A 6,602-nucleotide genomic window follows, 5' to 3' on the forward strand; every position below is an offset into this window, starting at 1 on the left:
TTTTCATCCGGGCGTGAAAATACTGCCCCCTACCCAAGAGAGGTTAAAGAAGATGGTAGGTATCAACCATTTATTTATAGAAAAATAATTGTACTTCTGAAATGTCACAGATTGGAAGAGTTACCATTATCAGATGTTCTCTTTCCTCCAAAGCCATCAGCCCCCACAATAAACAGTGAATACTGGTTGTAGAACACCAACTCTTTCCCACTGTACGTGTGGACTGTGGAGAAAGACAGCTATGTTGTCATAATGTTCAGAGTCACCAATAATGAGAAATTATAAAGACCATCCACACGACACGTAGAGAAAATATTCTTTCAGCTTTTTCTGAAAGAATATCTAGATTGCATGTATTTGATTACCTTCAATTCTTAAATTCCTCCGCTATTTGTTTAATTCATTAATCCCACCGAGTCATTTCTCTGCTCATCTCATGCAACCCTGCTGAACATCAACCAAAAATAGTAATTCTCAATATATACCGCAACAGAAGCTCAACACAATTTTTCCCTCTAATTATCAGAGAAAGGGAAGAGTTACACAACTAACCATCCAGAATGACTGCTCCAGATCCTTTGTCTAACACATCTGCGACTGCAGCCTGAGAGGTCAGATTCCTGCAAATGCAGACAGAACTATTTCAAATCACAGGCTTTTGTCAGCAGAAAATGATGTTGTGCTCAGAGATACTTAGAATCTGTAATGGGACATACCCAAGGTGGGTAATGGAAAAGCTCCAGCTACTGCTCTCTATGCAACAACTGCGAGAGAGTGACAATATCAGAACGAACAAAGGTGAGTTCATAGATAATTACATAGCGGTTTCAGTTAGCATTTCCCATTCCATTTCAAGCAATAGAACATTTTAAGCTATCAAAATGCGTGATTTGCCCACTGAATGAACTGTGCGCAAACAGCAACACTATACGTGCTATTCAGTGTGTTAAACCAATAGATGGTTGCCAATACTGTGTCGGATGACTGTTTCCTGGAGCTTTTACCCTGGTGAGGTCAAAGTTGAGTCCAGGCACGGAAACCCAGCCCTACATCATGGCCGCCTGGGAGGGGATGACACCGAAGGTAGGCAAACAGCTGAAGTCCTCGTGGCCCTCATACAGGAACTTGAGGTATTCGTCGTCCTTGGTGGACAGGCCCACTCCCAGGTCGTACAGGATGCACTGAGCTTGGGAGTGGAAGCTTCTGTCCCACCGCCTCCATCTGTAGAGGAAGCACAGCTAAAATCAGCACAGTATGAAGTGACATGAGCCATGATGTGACTCATCATTGCCTTTAGACAGAACCAGTCCCTGTAGGCCAACTGGGGACACACTGACTGACATCAGCCAGAGAGAGTTTGACTTGGCCACTTGGCTTCAGAAAGACACTCCAAACAGACAAACGTGTGTCTTTGAAGACATTGGTCCACAGTAGGAGATCACAGAGCATCATTATGGGGCCATCTGTTACCAACAGGCACAATGTCACTTCATTCCAGCCCAGTACGGTTGACCTCTCCACTCACAGGACTGATCCCGGATGCAGCAGTGGCGGCAATAGCGCTGGTGGGGTTGGGGACGGTTCCCGACAGCACCTCCACCAACGTGTGGAGAACAAATAAACAAATAAAGAGCACTACAAAGTCATGGTAATGGGAGACTTTGGGAGACTGCCACCCCCATGCTGCTGCTGCACATCCAAGGGCAAGCCGAGGGAGAGAGAAGAGAGAATAATGATGAACACTTGCCATGTTCTCGTCTCTGCCTGACCCCTAAGGCGCACTGCACCGCTAGATACTGTACTGTACTTTTCCCTTTGTTCAAAGATGGGGGGGACTGGTGGTGGTGTAATTTACATTCCGTGTCATAGCAGCACAAGCCAATGTGTTTGTTCACTGAAAAGCTAGCTTGTTGTCTCTTTTCTCTCATCGGTTTGTGCCCTGATGCTCCTCTATCTTTGTTTACACTTCAGCATACTGTTTAGAACTTGGACCTTCTCCCATGAAATCAGTTTCAGTACAGTGCCTCAATGGTTACAACATCAAAAGAGTTCTGGCATTCACTGCCAGTGGAATATTATTCAGATGTTTGATTTAAATCTACCTATTAATTTTCTACATTTTGCACTATTGTTTGAAAAAACGTATGTTGGTTTGAATTCAATATGTCCATGTATTAGTCAATGGCAATTATCAGTAACATATCTGGCAGAGGCTAAATATGGCGTAGGTGTTATGGTCTAAGGGCTGCGTGAGTTTGTTACCACTGATGTTGGCAGGTTTGGTGGCATTGGTGAAGTCACAGATGTTGTGCCACTGGTCTCGCACTGCCTCAGGAGACATGCCCTGGTTCTTGTGCCTCACGATGCGGCCCTGGGAACGCTCGCATCGCACTACACACACACGCACATTTGTGGAAATGTAATATTGTAGAACAATGCAAATACTCCCAAAGAAGAATAATAAATTCTACATACATTTTCCAATCCAGCCAGCCCCAACCTGAACAGGGAGAGAACATCAAAAGAATAATCAGTAAACATTCAGAGTAAGACGAAAGGCATAGTGAACATGTGATACATTTCTCTTACAAACCTCCAACAGGCCGCCATTTTCTTGACACTGCTCATGAGACAGCCATAAAACAAGGGGGAAATGTATTCGGCTTTCAAGGACTCCAAGAGGTCTATGACAGAAAAAGTATAGTAGTTAGTTGCTAATATTATGACATGACAGAGTATACCAATCATGATGATAAGCCAGCCCTTTGTTTTGATATCAAACATGATTTTTTTTGTTGAATCTGTCTCTTAAACTCTAGGGAAATCAAGGTTACTGACATATGGGACAATATCACACTTGACTTTCATACTGGGTATAAAAGGACATCATGTGGCAGATGCCAAGAAGAAAATTACAGATGCCAGTCTGCCAAGCAGAGGCATCAAAACAATCTACGACACCTCAGTAAATGCTCAATCCACAAATCAACAAGGTCATTTTTCAGAGTGTATGATTGATTCATCTCTATTTACTCATTTTGTGCCTGCATTTGTTTGACAATAGCAGGTGACTTCAAGTATCACATTTACATGTCGATATTAATTGTAACACATGTAATATTGCATAATTATGCAACAGATCAACTCAAATCATTGAGCCTTATTAATAAGATGACAGTAATGTGTGCTACTCAGCCTATGTTTAGAGCCGTTTCTCAGCGACTCCTCTGACCTGGGGGCATAACAGTCTCTGTGAGGCGCGAGCCCGCGGTCGGGGTGATGGTGTTGTAGTGGATATTGTGCTTTTGACCCTCAATGGCCAGGGTGTTGGCCAGTCCCAGCTTCGCCGCGCTGTAGTTCGCCTGCCCAAAAATTGCCATAGATGCCAGCAGCCAATGATGTCATAATGATCCTGGGCACAGACAGGGCACCGTGAAATGTCAGTTTAATTCAGTGCGACAGTGTTGAATCAATGTGCCACGGCTGGTGCAGTCGCGTAGCAATAACAAGAAAACACAATATGACACAGCAACTGCAAAGAAATCAGACCGCTTCACTGCCTGCAAAATGTCAACAACGACCACAAACAAAACATTTTTAGGGCCGTTTTGTCACTCATTCTTGGTGCCATTGCTGCAAATCAAAGGGGATCATAAGGATGGATTTTGCTATATGAATCCGTAAAGGAAGGGCCCACCTGTGCTAAAACCTGCAACAGATGTAGAAAGTTATGCTCTATAGGCAACCTTATTCCTGGAGTGCCGCAGGTACTAAGCACCACACCAGGGGTGCGTTCAGTTGTCTTTAACAATTGCTACTCTACGGTACGGTTTGTACTGAACGACACGTTTTCCCAAATCGTTGTTGTACGTTTTTGAAAAAAAAACTGCGATACGTTTGCGCTGTTCGCTGGGTGTGCCGAGTTGTGGCTTGAAGCAATGAGTGACGTTTTTAAAGGGCAGCAGGGCATTTTGAACCCACAACCCAACCCCGTTATTCAACTGGTCCTTCAGTACAGCACCGTTTCCGATCAATTGAACGTTCTATTACGTGTTTATGTACTGAACGCAGCCCTGACCAACTGAGCTAATTTATCAATTCAGTGATTAGCCTAAATTCAACACACCTGGTCTTCCAGGTCGGTTAAATCAAAAACATGAAGTGTCTGCAGCACTCCAGGACCAGGGTTGCCTAGCCCTGCTCTGTACTCTGCACCTGTCATTGCCTAATTGCTTTCTGAAAAGCAATATTTATTTATTTTTTAAATTTTTATTAGGATCCCAATTAGCTAATGCCGTAACGCTAGCTAATCTTCCTGGGGTTCAACACCAATTAACAAGACATTACAAACAACCATAAATCAAGACTTCACAAACATTCAACAAGTAGACAATACAGACAATTAAAATACCTGACAGGAAACACATTTAACATTCAGTTGATGCTTTCTATTTCCTGTCCAGTCATATGGTCTATTGCTTTAGATGTTCTTTTATTTTTTTCTTGAAGGTGGATTTACTTTTCCCCTGAGAAATATGGATTGGTAAAGAGATCCATTCAGCTATGGTTTATATAAAACTGTAGATTTAAGGCAATTTGTCCTTGGCTTGGGTTGTCTTAGCTGCCCTGAATTTGCCTGTCTGGTTTGGTTGTAATGCGTGTTGCTAGTATGTACTAACTGGCTTATCAACCCATAGGCACTCGCAATTTGGTGAGAATTCAAACCAAGCTATCAGAAGGCAAGATTAAGCAATTGCTTTGTTGCTTATCCCTATCCCTACAGGAGTGCCTAGGGGGTAATTTGGATTTCAGCAGAGGAGTCTGCTCTATTTCCTTTTACATAGGCAACATGGTGCTGGGTCTGACCCTTGACCTTTACTGTACAGTACATTACCTCCCAAACGTCTGGTTCTTCATGTGGTTCCAGGCAGCTCTAGTGACCAAGGAGCCTCTCAGGTGAACTCTATGGATGAGGTCTGAAATACAGGGAACGAATGTTGCATTAAATCAAATCAAATGTTATTAGTCACATGCGCCGAATACAACAGGTCCTTCAGTACAGCACCTCACAGTGAAATGCGTACTTACGAGCCCCTAACCAACAATGCTGTTTAAAAAAATACGGATAAGAATAAGAAATAAAAGTAACGATCGGTGGTTATGCTGATCTAGGATCAGTTTTGCCTTTCAGATCCTAATGAATAAGGTGATATGGACAGGGGGGACCTAAACATAGATCAGCACTCCTACTCTGAGACACTTTATGGATACAGACCCTGGTCAATCTCATTACTACTTAGACCGCAACTATAATTGTCATTCAATTCTCTATTCTATTTGAAGCTACACTGTTGGTTAGGGGCTCGTAAGTAAGCATTTCACTGTGAGGTCTACACCTGTTGTATTCGGCGCATGTGACTAATAACATTTGATTTGATTTTGAATTATTTATAACTTGTCAGAAATGTCCAGATCAACTAGCCCATGTCAGCTAAAGTTTTTTTTATTTCGTTTTTTTAGCCCATAGATATTGTTGTAATTTTTTTGTCACTCAAATATCACACGAATACACATTAGACATGGAAAAATGTATAGAATTGCAAGAAAATTTGCTTTAAAACTGCAACATTTTCTTTGCACCATGACAAAATGTGTAGAAATGCAAGAAATAAGCTTTAAACCTGCAAAATTCTCTCCCCCAACAAGAAGGGAGTGAACAGTTTGTCTCATGAACTGTACTTGTGCTCATAGAAATAGATGGGCGAGGCGTGGGATGTTCCCCAATGCTGGAAGGGGGACCCAGAGTTTGGGAACCCCTGGTCTACAGTACAATTCCCTGGTAGTTTCAATGAGGGCTAAAAAAAAAACATAAAGAGGTGAAATTGGACACTGGAAGGATGGAATTTGAGACTGCATCAAGGCTCTGTAATACTGCCCTTAAACGTGCAAACTGCCTACATAGCCATGAACTTAGCCTCAGATTCCAGGCCTCCAAACAGGATTCAGAAGGATGGCCACACGAGTCTACCTTGAACCATGTGTAAAATATCGAATGAAGGAAGATAACTAGGTCCAAACTACCCACCATAGTTAGCCACTGCTTTGCCTCCGTTGGCTTTTATCTCTTTGTCCACTTAATCAGCAGCAGCGGAGCTCTTCCCTCCCCCTTTAATATCTCTTCCAAGGTGTGTGGAGAAGAAATTTTGAAGTTGCGCCTGGTGTAATATTCTTACACTCAATAGTAAATTGAGACCTGATTCAGTTCGGGGAAAAAATATAAGCGACCGCTAATGTTGCTTATGCCTGGAACCGGCACTGACTTTAATACAGTACCTACCTACAACCCTTTACTTTTTCCACATTTTGTGTTACAGTCTGAATTTAAAATGTATTAAATAGACATTTTGTATCACTGATCTTCACACAGTACCCCATAATGTCAAAGTGAAATTTGGTTTGTAGAACATCTTAGAAATGAATAACAAATTAAAAGCTTTAATGTCTTGATTCAATAAGTAACGGCATTGAGTTTCCTAAAAATCTAAACAAAACCGTAGAGACCCATCCGGCTTAGGTACTAAAATACAGGGAGAACTCCACGT

At 42.2% G+C, this 6,602-nt stretch overlaps 1 pseudogene; it reads right to left on the reverse strand.

The window, feature by feature from the left end:
- Window positions 1-104: 104 nt before the first annotated feature.
- On the reverse strand, window positions 105-6,038 carry LOC139545894 (peroxisomal multifunctional enzyme type 2-like; annotated as a pseudogene).
- Between the last annotated feature and the right edge of the window lie 564 nt (window positions 6,039-6,602).

This window comes from Salvelinus alpinus, chromosome 19, assembly GCF_045679555.1.
Source record: "Salvelinus alpinus chromosome 19, SLU_Salpinus.1, whole genome shotgun sequence".
NCBI classification, from domain to species: Eukaryota; Metazoa; Chordata; class Actinopteri; order Salmoniformes; family Salmonidae; genus Salvelinus; species Salvelinus alpinus.